Raw genomic sequence first — 19,138 nt, 5'->3', positions numbered from 1 at the left:
CCATATCTGCTATAATGGTCTAGAATATTTAATATGTAGCAAGCACCCCCTAAACTGGGTTTCATAGGACCTATCAAATCCATAAATACCAGTTCTAATGGAGTTGTGGTTTTAAATCCATCTAACCTATTAGCTGGTGCTGCCCTGCTCTTTTCTCTACCACATACGTTACACTGCAGATATTTCTTACAAGCCTTTAACTTAAACCCATTAGACAAAGCTACAGTTCTTTTTAGTGTATTAAAATTCACATGACCCAATCTTCTATGTAATAAATGAATACATTCATCATGTGGTTTTTGATTTGTACAAGTAGTAGCCATTATAATAGGATCATTGCTAATTACAAACAAACCGTCTTTCATATTAGCTATTAAGTTCACTTCATTCTTTTGAATAAGACATTCCTCCCCTTGGAAAGTAACTTTAAAACCTGCTTCCAATAATGCCTTAACTGATAATAGATTATAATCACATCTGGGAACATATAGCATTTCCAAATTTTGTTTTAAAAATGAACAGTAAACCTTACCCTCTCCAGAGACCTTGACTCTCCAGCCATTAGCCATAGAAATATATTTTTTACTAGACCTTATATTCTCAAAATCCCTTTTTATTTTTGAAATACAGTGTGTAGCTCCACTATCTACCACCCACCAATTGTGGTTATTAGTAGTTCTATTAGCTACAGCTACATTAATCAGCTTTTTATTCTTTCTATGGCTTTCCTTTCTCTGACAATTACTATTCTGACAAAACTTAGCAATATGTCCCTTTAACCCACAATTAAAGCATTTCCTTAAAATATAAGCAGATTCAGTCTTCTTTATTTCTTGTTGCAATGGCTCTCTCAACTGTTTTCTCTCCATACGACATCTTGATTCTTCCAACAACCTTCCAGTTATTGAAGAAACAGTTAGGTCTTCTTTGGACAAAACCTCCAAGGACGATACAAAGGCATCATAGCTCTCATCCAATGATGATAAAATGATGTAAACCTGGTGAAGCTCTGAGAAAATAAGTTCTTTTTCTTGCAGTTCCAACAAAGTTGCTTTTATAAAGTTAAGGTGAGCTAACATATCGCCATTCTTTTCCAGTCTAGCTCTAAATAGCTTTCTGGTAAGATTTATATGAGCACCAACACTGTCCCGAACAAAAATCTTTTTCAACTTAGCCCAACATTTAGCAGCAGATTCTTCTCCACGCACATGGACTAGCTGTTGGTCTCCTAATGTTAGCCCAATGATAGATAAAGCCTTATCATTGTCTTTATTGAAGTCTACAATCTTCTTGTTATCTTCTTCATTAGTTGGATCCCAGGCAGTTACATCAGGAGGATTATGGACTATTTTCCAAAGACCTTGATTTTGTAATAGCAAACTACATTGTGTAGACCAAGATACGTAGTTTGACCCATTAAGCCGGGTAATGCAGAATGGATTGAATAGTCCTTGTGCCATTGTCTGAATTTGAAAACTCAGTTAGGAAATATAAATACAATACTGTGCCTGTCCTCAGCACCACACTGGATCTGGGCCCATAACCATTGTTAGAATATGTTGTTGAAAAAATGGTTTGTTTAACAGAGTATTATTAATACACAGTGGAAGTTGTACTGGGACTTTTAGGCAAACAGTAATGCACTAACACGAGTTTTATAACTTATTTTTACTCAGACAACAAAAAGAAACACAGTAAGAAATAGTCCAAGTATCAATCCAGTATCATGCACATAAAAGTCAGTCCATAAAAAACATAGTATCAAAATACAAAAGCTGCTTACCAATATCAAAAACAATATACACTGTAGCAAGCAGTTGATTCTTGAGAGAATAAATATCAAGTTAGCAAACAAGAGAACAAGAGGTACCCAAACACTAACATCAAACACATATACAAGAGCAACTACGTGTAACATCTAACTCTCTTTTATGTGGAATAATTACAACCACACCCTTAGGCCGTTTAACTCCTTAAAGGTGCTTTTACTCCATTATATAATATTGTCACCCAAATCAAGTTTAATCTCTAACACCGCTTTTCATGAACAATTTCCATCCCGACCGCATCCGGATCGGCAGACCCGGGGGAAGGGCCCTGCGGTGCGGGATAGTGTTGTGATTCAGGGTCAGCCTGTGGGTTCGGCAGTTGGGTCGGACGACTGAGAGGAGGAGGGGGGTGTTGAAGACCTTGCTGAGGGGGTTGAAGATCTTGCTGATGATAGCCCTCAGCCAGGCCCCTCCCACTTGGTCACCACGGAGACCCAGCTGTGTGAGCCTGACAGTGTGGATGAAGATGACCCACAGCTGGCCCTGTTCAAGGACACCCGACGCAGGAGGCAGTCAATTAGGAGTAAACAGAGGAAGGCAATGGGGCTTCTCGGAAGGAGGCAGAGAGAAGCCACGCCCTGAACTCTATATAAGGGGAATGTCTGGGAGGGCTGGTTTGCTGAAGGCTCGGATGGTTCATATTTCTTAAAGCTCCTGTTTCTTGGTTCGTGTCTTGTTTGTTTTTGTAGCTATAAATTTGGCAGGCGTAATTCCAGCCTCTTGCCAGTTGTAAAGGGGTTGTCCCTGCCTTTTCTGCAGGGCCGGTAGCAGGCTGGTACAGAACAGAGTGGACTGAGGCTGCAGTCAGTGCATCAAGAGCCACCACACACAGACGGATCCTGGACATGTCGTATTCCTCTTGTCAAGTCGCTCCTGAACAACAAACAACATCAGAAGCGTCTTACCTGGGCTAAAGAAAAACAGACCTGGTCTGTTGCTCAGTGGTCCAAAGTCCTCTTTTCTGATGAGAGCAACTTTTGCATCTCATTTGGAAACCAAGGACCCAGAGTCTGGAGGAAGAATGGAAAGGCACACACTGCAAGATGCTTGAAGTCCAGTGTGAAGTTTCCACAGTCTGTGTTGATTTGGGGAGCCATGTCATCTGCTGGTGTTGGTCCACTGTGCTTCATTAAGTCCAGGGTCAACGCAGCCGTCTACCAGGAGATTTTGGAGCACTTCATGCTTCCTTCCGCAGACGAGCTTTATGGGCATGCTGACTTCATTTTCCAGCAGGACTTGGCACCTGCCCACACTGCCAAAAGCACCAAAACCTGGTTCAATGACCGTGGGATTACTCTGCTTGATTGGCCAGCAAACTTGCCTGACCTGAACCCCATAGAGAATCTATGGGGCATTGCCAAGAGAAAGATGAGAGACATGAGACCGAACAATGCAGAAGAGCTGAAGGCCGCTATTGAAGCATCCTGGTCTTCCATAACACCTCAGCAGTGCCACAGGCTGATAGCTTCCATGCCATGCCGCATTGAGGCAGTAATTGCTGCAAAAGGGGCCCAAACCAAGTACTGAGTACATATGCATGCTTATACTTTTCAGAGGTCCGATATTGTTCTATGTACACTCCTTGTTTTATTGATTGCATGTAATATTCTAATTTTCTGGGATTGTGGATTTGGGGTTTTCATGAGCTGTACGCCATAATCATCACAATTATGACAAATCACGGCTTGAACTATCTTGCTTTGCATGTAATGAGTCTATCTCATATATTAGTTTCCCCTTTTAAGTTGCATTACTGAAATAAATGAACTTTTGCACAATATTCTAATTTTTTGAGTTTCACCTGTATAGGTTTTGCTTATTAATCTTTTGTGGTACTATACCTAATAAAAAAAATTCACGATTAAATACTACATGTTCTCCTAACATTTTTTCTAGCCAAGCATGTATTTTTCCCAATAGGCCTTTACTTTGTCACATGTCCAACAGATATGATAATACGTACCTAAATTATGTTTACATTTCCAACATTTAGCTGATACATTTTTAAACATTTTTGCTAATCTTGCTGGAGGCAAGTGCCATCTATAAAACATTTTATACAGATTTTCTTTATACGCAGTTGACATTGTCAATTTATAATTTCTCTCCCATAATTTTTGCCATTTTTCTAATTCTATATTATAACCAAAGTTTTTCGCCCAACCTATCATTGTCTCTTTAGTTTGTTCACTTTCCATCTCTAATCTGCGTATCTTAGGTTGTTGATATTTCTTCCGGCAATCTTAATTCCAACTTTTGATTCATCTAGCCCTGCCTTTCTCATGATCTGCTCTGCATATAAGTTAAATAGGCAGGGCGACAGTATACAGCCTTGCTGAAGTCTTTTCCCAATTTCGAACCAATCAGTGGTTCCGTGTCCAGTTCTCACTGTTGCTTCTTGGCCCACATATAGGTTTCTCAAGAGAAAAATAAGATGGTCTGGTACACCCATCTCTTTAAGAACTTGCCACAGTTTGTTATGATCCACACAATCAAAGGCTTTAGCATAGTCAATGAAGCAGAAGTAGATGTTTTTCTGGAACTCTCTAGCTTTCTCCATGATCCAGCGTATGTTGGCAATTTGATCTCTAGTTCCTCTGCCTCTTCGAAATCCTGCCTGTACTTCTGGTAGTTCTCGATCCACATACTGCTGGAGTCTAGCTTGTAGGATTTTAAGCATAACTTTACTAGCATGAGAAATGAGTGCAATGGTGCGATAGTTTGAACATTCTTTGGCACTGCTTTTCTTTGGAATTGGAATGTAAACTGATCTTTTCCAATCCTGTGGCCAATGTTGACTTTTCCACATTTGCTGGCAAATTGAGTGTAGCACTTTTACTGCATTGTCTTTTAAAGATTTTGAATAGCTCAGCTGGAATACTGTCACCTCCACTAGCTTTGTTGTTGCTCAGCTTTCCTAAGGCCCACTTCACTTCACATTCTAGGATGTGATGATGATGATACCCAGCTTTTTCTTTCCACCCTGAACCAACCCAGTGATGCCCTCGACGTGATGTCCCGTTGCCTGGAGGCGGTTCGGGTCTGGATGGGGAGAAACAGGCTTCGACTTAATCCCGCCAAGACTGAGTGGCTGTGCATATCAGCATCTCGGTTTAATCAGTCTATTCCATCGTTAACTATGGGGGGTGAGGTGTTACCCCCCCCCGTAGATAGGGCCCGCAACTTGGGCGTCCTCCTGGACTCACGGCTCAGTTTGGAAGATCATATAGGAGCCGTGGCCAGGGGGGCTTTTGCCCAGGTTTGCCTGGTGCGCCAGTTGCGGCCTTATCTGGACCAAGATGCCCTACGTACAGTCACTCATGCGCTTGTGACCTCCCGGATAGACTACTGCAATGCTCTCTACATGGGGCTGCCCTTGAGGACCACTCGGAGGCTTCAGCTGGTGCAGAATGCGGCCGTGCGAGTTGTGATGGGGGTCTCCCGATACTCCCATGTAACGCCTCTTCTCCGCAAGCTGCATTGGCTTCCAGTTGCCCTCCGGGTGAGATTCAAGGTGCTGGTGATGACCTATGAAGTCCTAAATGGCATGGGTCCGGATTATCTTAGGGAGCACCTGCTGCCAGCATCAACTTCCCATTGTCCCATGCGCTCCCACAGGGAAGGCCTCCTCAGGGTCCCGCCAGTCAAGGAGTGCCGACGGGTGATTCCCAGGGGGAGAGCATGCTTGGTGGGCGCGCCTGCCCTATGGAATCAGCTGCCGGTAGAACTCCGGATCGCCCCCGACCTTCGTTCATTTCGCCGGGACCTAAAAACCTGGCTATTCGAGCTGGCCAGCCTGGACTGAGGGGTTTTTAAGGTTTAAAATCCAATTTTAATGTGTTGGGGCTATTAATTTAATCGTATTTTAATCTGTATATTGTATTTTTTAATTTGCCCTGTACACCGCCCTGAGTCCTTCAGGAAAAGGGCGGTATATAAATCGAATAAAATAAAATAAATAAATAAATAAAATATTGCAGGGCTAGCAATCTTGGCTCTTTTTTATGACTCATGGACTTCAACTCCCAGAAATCCTGAGCCAGCCATGCTGAGGGGAAAGGGAGAGGTTTCCAAGCTGAGCCATGCTGGCTCAGGAATTCTGGGAGTTGAAGTCCTTGAGTCATAAAAGAGGCTGCACTAGAGGAGGACATTAAAATTATTTACAGGATTACTTCTTTAGGAACTAAACTTTTAGAATCTAAATCAGCTAATTCAAAAAAGCCAACAGGAAAGAACCTCACATTTTTCATCCGCTTCTGTCTTTTGGAAGGTAAAATTAGATAACAAAATAATCTATTTCTTATGTTAACATCTCTGCAATGAAATCAAAGGTAACAGGAAAGAAATGAGAAACATTTTTCTCAATGTAATATGTTTAATTTAGCTGATTCTAGAAAAAAATAGTATCTTTTGTACACTCTTGAAAACTATTTTGAATCTAAAAAAGTCTTAAGAATGAAATATTCTTAATTTGGACTTTACTTTTACTGTTTGGACTGTTATGTGTTTTGAAAAATAGATTACGGTATATAGAATCTAGTTATGTTGCACTTCAGTCTTTAAATAATTAACCTAGTATATACATAACAATATATGATGTTTTCCCTGGTGAGCTAAAAATCAATAACAACATTTATTAAAAAGGCTAAAATAATTTCTGGTGATATTATCTGTATATTAAAATTTTGGACAAGCAGTGATCATGTATCCTAGCAAAAGATGTTACATATGTGCATAAGTGTAGTCAGTAGCATATGCCTTTTTAAAAATATCAAACATGCGAAGAAACAAAAATAAGTCCAAAATATCTGTATTACATACAGAAATGCCAACTTTGCAACCAATATTTCTCATCCATAACTATGGCACCCTAAGGATACCTGCATACATGCAAATGCTTCTCTTGCTTTTTCCTTCCAGTAACATATACCTAAAACCAGTTTATTGCACTTGGCAATTGTACTTAAAAAAATCTCATTGTCAACCAATATAATTCATTTAATTTGAAATCAAGTGAAAAATTGATTTAAATTATTTTATTAAAACAAATTAACAGCAATTCTTTTATAAGAAGTTGCCTCAAACAAAATGAGTTTGACATGCCTGCTCTTGATAGTTGAATGCTTCAAAATAAATTCTAGACGATGCCTGTACATGCAGCCTACCAAGCACCCTTGGACAGAGCACAGACTTTAAAAAAAAGTAATAAAATCACCACCACTGCCCTGAAAGTCATGTTGCCTAGTGCCTCCATGGCTTACCATGACCACAAGCTCCAACACTGTAGATGCTCCTCTAGTCACCAAATCATTGATTAGCCCACCAGCATTCCTTTGCAGACCACAAAGATTTTTAATTTATCAGTGTGGGCCTTTCCCTTCTACAAGTTACACAGATATCTTATAGATTTTCCTCTTGCCTTTCCGAGTTAACTCCTTGGTCTGTCATTGAGCAAGAATTGACTTTGTAGGGAAGCATATTATCATTTAATGTATATTTAACATATGTTCTACCTTTAATTACCAATTATATAATATTTGTATGCAATCCACATGGCAAGGTTTAATAATAATAAGTTGGAAGGGACCTTGGAGGTCATCTAGTCCAACCCCCTGCTCAGGCAGGAAAACCTATGCCATTTCAGACAAATGGCTGGCCAGTCTCTTCTTAAAAACTTCCAGTGTTGGAGCATTCACCACTTCTGGAGGCAGGTTATTCCACTGGTTAATTGTTCTAACTGTCAGGAAGTTTCTCCTTAGTTCTAGGTTGCTTCTCTCCTTTACTAGTTTCTATCCGTTGCTTCTTGTCCTGCTTTCAGGTGCTTTGGAGAATAGCTTGACTCCCTCTTCTTTGTGGCAGCCCCTGAGATATTGGAACACTGCTATCATGTCAACCCTCACCCTTCTCTTCATTAAACTTCACATACCCAATTCCAGCAACCGTTCCCTATATGTTTTAGCCTCCAGTCCCCCAATCATCTTTGTTGCTCTTCTCTGTACTCTTTCTAGAGTCTCGACATCTTTTTTACATCGTGGTGACCAAAACTGGATGCAGTATTCCAGGTGTGGCCTTACCAATGCATTGCAAAGTGGTATTAGTACTTCACATGATCTTGATTCTATCCCTCTGTTAATGCAGCCTAGCACTGTGTTGGCTTTTTTGGCAGCTGCAGCACACTGCTGGCTCATATTTAAGTGATTGTCCACTAGGACTCCGAGATCTCTCTCACAGTTACTACTGTTGAGCAAGGTACCACCTATACTATAGCTGTGCATTTGATTTTTCCTGCCTAAATGTAGAACCTTACTTTTTTCACAACTGAATTTCATTTTGTTAGATAGCGCCCAGTGTTCAAGCCTGTCCAGATCCTCCTGTATTTTAAGCCTATCTTCTGGAGTATTAGCTATTCCTGCCAGCTTGGTGTCGTCTGCAAATTTGATGAGTTCCCCATCTATCCCCTCATCCAAATCGTTGATGAAGATGTTGAAGAGCACTGGGCCCAGAACAGAGCCCTGGGGAACCCCACTATACACTTCCTTCCATGTAGATGCAGTTACATTGAGGACCACACGCTGAGTACGGCCTGTCAGCCAGCTACGAATCCATCTGGTGGTTATGCTGTCTAACCCACATTTTTCTATCTTATCAAGTAGTAGGTTGTGATCTACTTTATCAAATGCCTTACTGAAGTCCAAGTAAATTATATCTACAGCATTCCTCTGGTCCACTAGTTTTGTCACTTGGTCAAAAAATGCAATAAGATTTGTCTGGCGTGATCTGTTTTTGACAAACCCATGTTGGCTTTTAGTGATAACTTTGTTTGCATCAAGGTGTTCGCTGATTTGTTGTTTGATTATCTTTTCCAGAATCTTCCCAGGTATTTTTTTTTTTAATTGAAAAGTTTTAAAATACAGTTTTCCTTTAAAAAACCCCCCCTTCCCCCTCCCTCCTCCCCTCCCTACCTCCCCCCTATCTCCCCCCTCCCCCTCTCCCTCCTCCCTCCCCTGCCTCCCCCCCCTACTTCCCCTCCTCCCCCCCTCCCCCCCCCCGACCTCCCAGAGCAAAATACAAGGTATATATCTAAAAAGCAATCATAAACAATCATATACTAACAATTATAAACTCTAAAATCCATCACTCTCTAGCTTATATAGAGTAAACCAATCCTTAATAATACTAAATATGTATAAAGAACTAAAATAAAAGAAAACTAGCGTCATTCCCATCTATGTTCTTCCACAATTCACTATTTCCTAAACATATTCTCATTTACACATCACAAACACCTATCCCTATTAACCTCTCTAGCCAAAATAGGCTATAATAGATAATTCTTACACAAATTAACCCACATTAACCCACAAAACTTTCTTCCTCTTCCTCTGTAGTAAATTGTCCATTAATTCCAAATTAAAGATTCTGTTACCATACATATCATCCCAAAACTCTTAAAAACACAACTACCACTTGACTATCAGTATGTTGTGGAAGTTCCATAGATTTCTACTAGACCTATCTTCTTTTCTTTTTTGAGCATTTTAAGGCAGCACGCGTCACCCTCTGTTCTCTAGGATCATCCAAAAGAGTTGCAGCTTGATCTCCTCCTGTACCATTCTCGTCTATCTGTCCATCTTCATCCTCTTGATGTTCTCCTTCTCCAGATCCCTCTGCAGCTTCCAAAAGTGTTGATGGGGTTGCTTTTAAGACATTGTTGTAAAAATCATGCGCTTGCTTCACAGTACCCAAACAGTACCTTTTGCCTTCATACATGAAGCTCAACCCAGCTGGGATCTCCCATCTGAACCTTATATCCCTTTGCTTGAGCTCTTGCACAAGAAATATAAAGTCCTTCCTTCTCTTTAAAATCTTTGGAGGAATTTCTTTTAGAACCAAAACTTCTTGACCAGCAATCACAACTTTAGTATCATAGGCAGCTTGTATAACTTCATCTCTAATTTCCCTTTTTACAAAATAAACCACCACATCTCTAGGCAACTTTCTCTGTTTAGCAATCCACGAGTTCACACGAAACACTTTGTCCATGCCTTGTTTTATTTCAGATGCTGGATGGTTCAATACCACCTCAAAAGCCTCAGAAACCAGCTGCTTTAAATCTTCCTTAATATTCTCTTTTAGGCCTCTAATTCTAACAGCAAACTGCATCTGATAAAATTGGGCCAAACTCAGTTCGCTATCCATTTTGTCTTTGAAATCTTCAATTTCCAATACTTTTGCTTCTAATATAGCATTCTTTTGAGTCAGTTCTTCCACTTTGTCATCCAGCACCTCCACACATTTAGCTATTTTATGCACTGAGGACAAAATGTCTACCTTCATCTCTCTAAGTTTCTGTTCCATCCTTTCTTCCATTCTCTGCTCCAATTTCTCCAATTTCTCCTCCATCTGTGCAAATTTAACACCCATTGACTCCAAAATTAACTGGGTATGTTTTTCAAGATCCTTCGATGTCACTACATCTGGAGAATGCAACGCCTGCAGTAATGATTGTTGTTGCACCGGAGAATTTCCAGCACTCCGAAAAGTTCTAGGGGGAGGTTTAGACGCCATCTTTTACTTACAATTGTGTCGCACTTTCACTTTAAGTTTTAAGCAAAGTCCATCAAGCTCGAGAGTAAAATAAAATAATCCTTTTCATCTCTTCATCTTTCCCTCTTGTACTGCTCTGCCTGCTCTTTTCCTTTCATAGTCTCTCCTTCAAGCAGGGATGGTCGCAGACGCCTGGCTCTGCTCCATGAAGTCCGGAGCAGAGACGCTAGCCAGCTGGGAGCAGCCCAGGCTGCGGGGGAGTTCGATCCTTCAGCCGCCCAAGCTCCAAGCTCAGGCGGCCCCGGAGAACTCAACCCCTACCTGGGGGCTCACCCCCTCCTCTTCTCCCGAGGAGGGGGCTTCAAATTCGCCCGAACAGCTGATCGGCGCTGTTTCGGGCGAAAAATCACACAGCTGGGCGGCGGGCAGCCCGGGAAGGCTGTCTCCGGCGCCACGGAGCCACCGGAAGTCCCCAGAATCTTCCCAGGTATTGAGGTCAGGCTGATAGGTCTGTAGTTTCCTGGATCTATTTTTTTCCCATTTTTGAATATGGGAACTACATATTGGGGCAATTTACAATAGAAAAAATATATATTTAAAAACATAAGATTAAAACATAAAAGCAGGGCTTTTTTTCTCATAGAACGCTCAGAATGGCGTTCCGGCACCTTTTTTTGCACACACAATAAAAGCTTTTGCACAAGCTATGCTACTCCCTCTATTGGCTTTCAAAAGCCTATTGGCTTTCGAAAGCCAATAGGAATTGCTGCTGAGTGCACCAAAAGACCTGGCTAGCAAACGTTGCACCGGTTAGTTGTCTGCAGCGAAAGCAAGTAGGCAGGAACTTTGCATCCCTCCCTGCTGCCCAACTACACCATCTCAACTAGGTAAGTAAGAGAGGACAAGGAGTGGGAGGTGGGTTCTGCGGAGTCCATGTGCACTCCATTCTTGTGCTCACCCGTGTCAGCCAAGCTGGTGGCCTATCTGGTGCTGGACCTGCGCCACCGTTGCCTCGCCCTGCATGCATAAGTGGCCGCCCTGCATCGCCTGGCCCGCACCGCCTCCACTGCCCGCACCGCCTCCACTGCCCACCCCGCGCAGCCCTGCCATATAGAGCAGGCCCTGCTGCTCCCATAGGACCAGCCGTGCTGGCTCTGGCCCCGGGGTGGAGCCTGCCGCCAACACCCCTCACACCCGTGACCACAGCAGCGCCGCCCCACCCCACCCACCCCCGCCTCCTGCGCCGGCCAAGATGACAGTTCCGCCACTTTTTTTTTTTAGAAAAAAAGCACTGAAACCTTGTATTGTTCGAGTTTATTAAGATACCTTCCGGCATCAACCATCTAAAATTTATGCCATTGGCAATCAATTTTGTGGTCAAAAAATGGTACTGTCTTTGTGTATCTGCTTTAGGTATCTGCTTTAAGACCACAATTTATTTATTTTTATATTGTATTGGTTCATCTCTAACTTTCCGTAGTACTTCATCTCTTGTTGTCTTCTTTGTAAACCGTACATGTACTTCTCTTGGCATCTTATTTCTTCTTGCATAGCTTGAATTGAAGCGAAATATGTCATCTAACTCAAGTAGAATTTCTCCTCGATCTGCCTTCAAAGTCTCCTCCAGGATGTCAATAATCACCTCCGCTATGTTTTCTTCTCTATCCTCAGGAATGTTTTGAAATCTTAAATAATGTTCCGCTTTTTCCATCTCTAAAATCTTAATTGCATGCTCTAATTTTTAATTTTCTCGTAGTAACATTTCTATCTTTTTATCATTCTCATCTGTTTTTTCTTCAATTTTGTGTATCTTCTGTTGATTTTTTATTATCATTTGATTCTGAGTTTCAAATTTTCCCTTTATATCCAAAATTTCTTCATTTAATTTCTCCAGTTTACTTTGTGTACTTCTGTGATTTTCTTGCATTTCTAAATGGTTCCTCTCCAAAGTCTCTTGATTCTTTAACATAAGAACTTGAAGAAATTTTAATGAAGTCTGTGTTTCACTTTGAGCAGTACTTAACTTTTCACGTTGCAACATTGCTTCAATAGATCCCTGTGTTGTAGGACTGGATTGTCCTACTGAGGATGCAGAAGAAGTTTTCTTCATGAGTCTAGTAATACTCGATGAAGTCATTTTACAGCTTACAATCTAAAGCCAAAACAACGTCTGTTTAAATTTAGCCAAATTCAATAGAAGTAGCTTTGAATCTCAATCTCACAACAAGGCAGTCTTATCATTTGCAGGTGTCTTTTGTCAAGGTTAACTTCAGTCAACAACAGTATATCAGAAATTTCATTCTTCTTTCATCCCTAGATGTCCTCCTTGGCTTATTTGGCTTATATGGAACCAACTGCCGGTTGAGCTCCGGATGGCATCAGACCTCCGATCCTTCCGCCGCGGGCTGAAGACCCACTTATTTGAATTAGCTGGTCTGGCCTGATGGGGGAATATGGGTTTTTAATTGGTTTTTTAGTATTTTATTATTGTTGTATTTTAATTGGGCACTGGTTTAATTTCCTTTTAACTTTTGTACCGCTATTTATATATGCCCTGTGAACCGCCCTGAGTCCCTCGGGAGAAGGCGGTATAGAAATCAAATAAAATAGAAAAATAAATAGAAATTTATCAATGTCCAATATTTTTAACAAAGAGTCTTTCCCCCCTTTATAATTACTCGCCGCTCTTAAATCTTCTGGGGGTCTTTACTTTCCAGCCCTTTCCCATCAGGAGCTCAACATTTATAATCCTCAAGGAGAAGGAAAGAGAAAATCTTGCTCACCCAGCTTCAGCACGCAGTTGAAATTCCGCTATTTTATAGTCCTTTTTCTTCCTGTTGGAGACGACTATGGCTGGTAGATCTTAACAGCCTTTTCCTTCATTTTTCCAGAGGGTCCTACAGTTCGCTCCGATCGCGTGCCCCCTGATCTGAGCTCCTGAAGTATCCCTCCTCCTTCATTGCCCCTCCAGGGCAATGTTCTGACCCTTTAAGGGTCACTACATGAAGAAAAACCAAGCTGGAAAGCTGAACACCGGCTTTTCCCAGTTGTCCCGACGGCTGCCAAACAGGAATTTTCTGACACCCGTGTTCTAATGGGTCCTCTCTTTGAATCTCTGGCAAACTGATCAGTTGAGTTATTGAAACTTAATTGGCTATTACATTGACCAGAAGGCTTTTCAAATTTGGGGGCTTATCTTTAGTTTTGCAGTTTCTAGGCATCCTGACCCGTTTTTCTTATCGACAGTAAATCCTCTTTTTAGTGTGTCTCTGGAGTCCATCATACCTCTAAGAACATAGTTCACATAGTTAGAATGCATATAATGTGCTTCTATTCTTATCTGGATAGAATATCAGAGTTCAGGAAATGTGAACCATTGTTTATAGCCTTTCAAGTAAAGTTAGTGGAGTGTAGAAGTTTCTGTATCTGTTTTTTGTGCTTAATTCTCTCCTATCAGCCACAGGAAGCATTATTGTTTACTCTCTTAGAGAAACAGCTGTCTTTTGAGATAATTTTCACTTTTTTCTATTTTTATTTTATAAAAAAAAGTTAAAATACAAAACTCCAAATTTTTAACAGAAACAAAAAGAAAGACATTGAAAAAGTGCATTAAAAAACACTAACACGGCTTCCGGTTTTACGCAGTAGTGCAGCAGCCAAGGGATTGCAGGGCTTCGCACACTACGGCTGATTTTCTGCCTGTTAGGGGACCTTAAATGGGCCAGACGTTGCCCCGAAGAGGCGGCAAAGAAGGAAGGAAGTCCCATGGACCACGGAGAGACAGTGGTCGACCCAATCAGTCCGGGAAAAGCCTTCCAGAAACCAACAGGAGAAAGGGTAGCCTACTTCAGAGTCTAGCCGAAGCTACAAGCAACTGAAGCCCAAAAGCACTATTTTAAGTTGATTGTAAACAACGTGCTTGGATCTGGGTAAGAACATCGATTTTCTCTATTCTAAATATTAACTAATTTCCTGGAAAAAAACCCCAAGAAGAAAAAAACCTCTGAAAGTGAGTAGTGGGACCTTTGCTCCACCCTTCTGCAGACAGAAGCGGCAAATTAAAAATTTTATGGGGGAGAAATATACTGAAATGAAATGAATATAATACCTAAATCTGGATAAGTTTGTTATTTGTCTAAAATCTCTTAAGATCTTCATTTTAAACTATGAAAATAGAAGATAACTCTTTATTTTGAAAACAGAAAAAAATGAATTGGTGCTAACATCTAGTGGTGGATGAAAATTACAGTAGTTGCTCTAATACAAGACTAAAGCCTGAGAAAAGTTAATGTGTTCTTATGACATTCAAAGTTCTAATAATAGAGAACAGCTGTGACAAAAAAAACTCTTTGGGCTACATACATAACAAGAACTATAATTTTTTTTTAAAAGTCTGACGTTTCTGGATTACAAATATTAACTGTGACTCTAAAGCTGTTTGCAGAGAAAGGAAAACCTTGATTTTTGGCTATTATGGAAAATCAAAGATCTGCAGAAAGAATGTATAAAAAAAACAACAAATACTTTCCAGGAGGAGATGTATGAGATGTTGCAACTAATTCAAACAATGATCTTAAACCACGAGGAAATTAAAAATAATTTTGAAAGTATAAATGAACCCATCTCCAATTTGACTTCATGGCAAAAGAACTCTCAGAGGATAATAATGAAGAGGGAGCAGATAAAGCAGATAACTAAATATAAATTGGAGGAAAGAGATTTAAAGATGGAACCTAATAATATAAGGAAGTATGACTTGACTCAAGTGGAAAAGGACTTACAAGAAACATTGGGCATGGAAAAGATAATTTGTACTCTAAGACCACAAAATAAATCTGAGGATAAGAAAAAAGATTTGACAAAATGGATTGCAGAGCTGTCGGGAGTACCACAAGAAATGGGGAGACAAGGGATGATGAGAGAAACTAAGAGAGAAAGAAAAGACAGGATCTTCAATGAATATGAAGGGGCAAAATCTTTTTATAAAAACATGTTGCTTGATTTGCCTCTTCTATCTACAGCAACATTTGCAGGATTATGGAAAGACTCTTTGATTCAACGGAATATATTGATTGGGAAAGATGTTTGGCAAAAGAAGATGGCTAAAGTGAGAATTGAGGAATTACTATAGATGATGGGATGTATCAGAGGGAATATTTAAAAATTAAACACTTGTTTGAATATGGTTGAAGAAATATAAAGATTTTAGCTTAAGAGGGATGAACCCCCCAAGTAATATAGTATTCTTTCTTTTCTCTTTTGTTTTTACTTTGGTTTTTGATATGAGAAATATAAAAATGTTTGGGATGGTCAATATAAAGGAAATGTTTTAGATATTTAAATGTAATTGACTTTTAGAAAATTCCAACGGATAATTTAAAAAAATGTTTTGAATAGAGTTAAAAGATTAGATGATTGGATTTATTCAATGGAACATCTAAAGATTAAACATGTTTAATTATGGGTAAAAACAGAAAATTTTTGGAAATTGTATATTAGTTTAGAGGGATATGTATTTTAAGTAGTATATTATTTTCTTATTCTTTTCTCTCTTTTTTCTCCTATTTTTTCTTTTTTTTTACTTTTTAACACATGAGAAATGTAAAAGTGTTGGGATGACCTGTACAAGGAAAATAGATTTAAATACTTAAATGTTATTAAGCTTGAGAAAACCTTAACCAGTAAGAATGTTTTGAACATTGTAGGGAAAACAAATTTAAATAAGAATTGTAAGCAGGATTTATGATGAGGCAGCCAAGATGACCAGATAGAAAAGAAGCATGATATTGATGTGATTCTTATTCGTAGAAATTTTAGAAAAATCTTTATATTTAATTGTTACCTATCAATCTAATAAGAATTGTATCAATTCAAAGTTGGCAAAGAGAATATTATTGGAAGAAGAGAAAAATCAAGCAAAGCTATTATGTGGACTTTGGAATATAGAAACTGATTGTTAGTGATTACTTTGCAAATATAACCCCAGACAACATACTGTTTACCAAATATTAAGGTGTTTATGTTAAAAAAATCAATAAAATATATTAAAAAACACTAAAACATATACACATATTATCCCCCCAGTTTAATACTGATAAATACATTACAACAATATTCATTTCCCACCCCTCGTGAAACAGATCCCCAAATTTTTTAAACTAGTAATTCTATTTGCAGATGATTAACCTGTCATCTATCTACTATATTAATGACAAACTAGTTAACAGGTAAAACAACAATAAAAAACCAAGATTAAATTTTCAAAACCCTCTGTTAACAAACTGTTACTGTAATCAAGTCATAGAACGTTTACCACAGCTTCTTATCTATCCCAAATTGTCCCAACAGTTAATACTGATTGGTCCTGGATCAAATAGCCACATTTGTTTCTTAACACCAACTCTAATCAATTTTTGTCTGGTTAAATATACTAAGGCCATTCTCCAAATTTGATCTATCTTCCCAAGAGAGTCCAAATGAAGTTGTTTTCCAGTTAAGTATGATAAATCCATTCCCTAATGTTCTTCAGTCCTCTTAGGGGAAACCAATTTATCATTTCTCCACTCAGTGTTCTGTTGTAAAGGAATGCAGGCTTGAACTTCAGGAAGGCATATGCAATCCACTCAGTTCTAAGTGTGTAAGATCCATATGTCTTTCAGTCTCACCGAATCTTCTGCTTTTAAATCAAATTCCTTTCGTGAATCTGATTTATCTACAGTTACTTGTATCTGAATATTTTTCTCAAGCGTTATCATTACATCAAACTTTTTTAAAAAGCTTTCAACTAGGGATTGTATATTGCCAAATGGTCTTTTTTCAGATGCCAGCCACACTTGCTTGTCTGTAATCTAATACATTGTTGCTCTGAGTAACTTAGCAATGGTAGATAAGAGAGCACAGAAAACAGAGAACATTGAAGTAATATTTCTCAGAGTAAAAAAAATAGTGAAGCAGAAAAGATATTTTGTGGATATTTTGATTCAAAATTAAAGAAAATTTAAAAAAAAACTCTGAAGTTTTGCAAATTAATACAATGCAAAATCCCTGTGGTGAGAGTCCAGTATAGCTATAAATCAAGTGAAAACACTTTCACCACCCAGGAACATGCCGTGTTTTTTTTACGGAAAAGCAAAAGTTATTCAGAACAACAAAAACAAAAGGAAAAAACAAAACAGGCAAAGTCCAGCAGGGGGTTAAAATAGATGAGCATTCAATCAGCCGGTCAACTTTTAAAGATAAAGAGCAAAGTGAAACAGAAGCTTCAAAAAGTGAAGTTAAAACCCAGGCATCCTTAGGAAAACGAACTGCCAAGAGGAAAGATAGGTGACTGGTGACTTTTTGACTACTCTCACAGGGAACTGCAATCTTCAAGATTCCTCTTTCCGGGTGGGTCCATGACTGTCGGAAAGCCGTCTTGGGTTATTCCTAAGTGCTCCCATTCAAATCCAGGGAGCAGCACTGCCAAAGAACCAGCTTTGGCAGCAAAATCAGCAGATCGTTGGCAAGAGAAAGAAAAGTTCCTACTGTTCAGCAGCCATCTTAGGGGAGGAGGCTTTTGAGATAATTTTCCTGATCAAAAGTGGTTTTGGTATGTGAAGTCAACATTTACTTCAGAAATGCACACTTTTTGTAGTCTGTATAAAATTGGTAAATTAAGTTCAGCAGTAACATTTGGCTTACTTCCTGCAAAGAACACTAAAGCAGAAATACTGATCTTTGGTAGGCATCTCTTTGGTCTACTGTTCTGATATACCCCAAAATATAAAATACTGTCTGTGATGCTCAAGAAAATGTGGAAATTTTGGATTTCTATATACTATAAAACACTCATGTCTCTTTGACTATAACCTTGAATTGGGTGAAACAATGCATCATAGACCAACATTTTTTTGAACCAAGGTACCTCAAATGAGCTAAGTTACAGAATGCATCCAAAATCTGAGACCCACGATTCCCATGGTATTGAAATTTGACAAATTTGTGGCTGCTTCATTGCTGCTGCAGTGCCATGCCACCACATTGCCATCCATAGGTTCAATAGACAGGTCCCACCCTAGCCCTTCAGAGGCCAGGTAGACAAGTCCTACCGTTGGCTGTCAGAGGGTGGTCAGCTGCAGTCAAACCAGCAGGAAGTGGAAAGTCGCCTCCACTGCTTTTTTGCTCTTGGTCATTCTGTTCCTCTGTATAGGTAGGGAACTATCTCTGAAATGGCCCAACAGGTTATATGTTGTCTAGTAGCATCTAAAACTGTTCTCTGAACCTCACAAAAAGCATGTAAACCCACCACTCCTCTTCTAGAATCAGACTTTAAAATGGGGAGGGGTGTTATATTTTTATTTCTCTGATTTAAGTGCTTCAGTCTTAAAAGTCTAAGCAGTTATGCTATTGCTATGGAAGAGGAATATTAACAAGGCATTATGGGCTGATCTGGATATTTATCTTGGTTTTTTTTTCCTTCAGTGTTGCCAGTAATGGTTTTTAAATGTATGTCTTCTGGTTTCTTTTAGAGTTTATAGTTGTTAAATATAAATCTATCTAAAGGAAATAATAGTGCTGGGTTGAGAGGCTGTATTGATTCTCCAGTCCAGGATGGGAGCCAAGATGGCTCTTCAGTCTGGAGAGGCAATTACAAAATGGACCTTTCCTACTTGCTCTAGGACAGGGCTTTTCAACCAGTGGTACGGGTACCACCTGTGGTACATTGGCACCTGGCAGGTGGTACGTGACATCCTAGAAAAATGGTAGCGGGGCAGGGGAATGGG

Source organism: Vipera berus (genome assembly GCF_964194415.1).
Source record: "Vipera berus genome assembly, chromosome: W".
Classification (NCBI taxonomy): Eukaryota; Metazoa; Chordata; class Lepidosauria; order Squamata; family Viperidae; genus Vipera; species Vipera berus.
Note: the sequence above shows the minus strand (reverse complement) of the source record.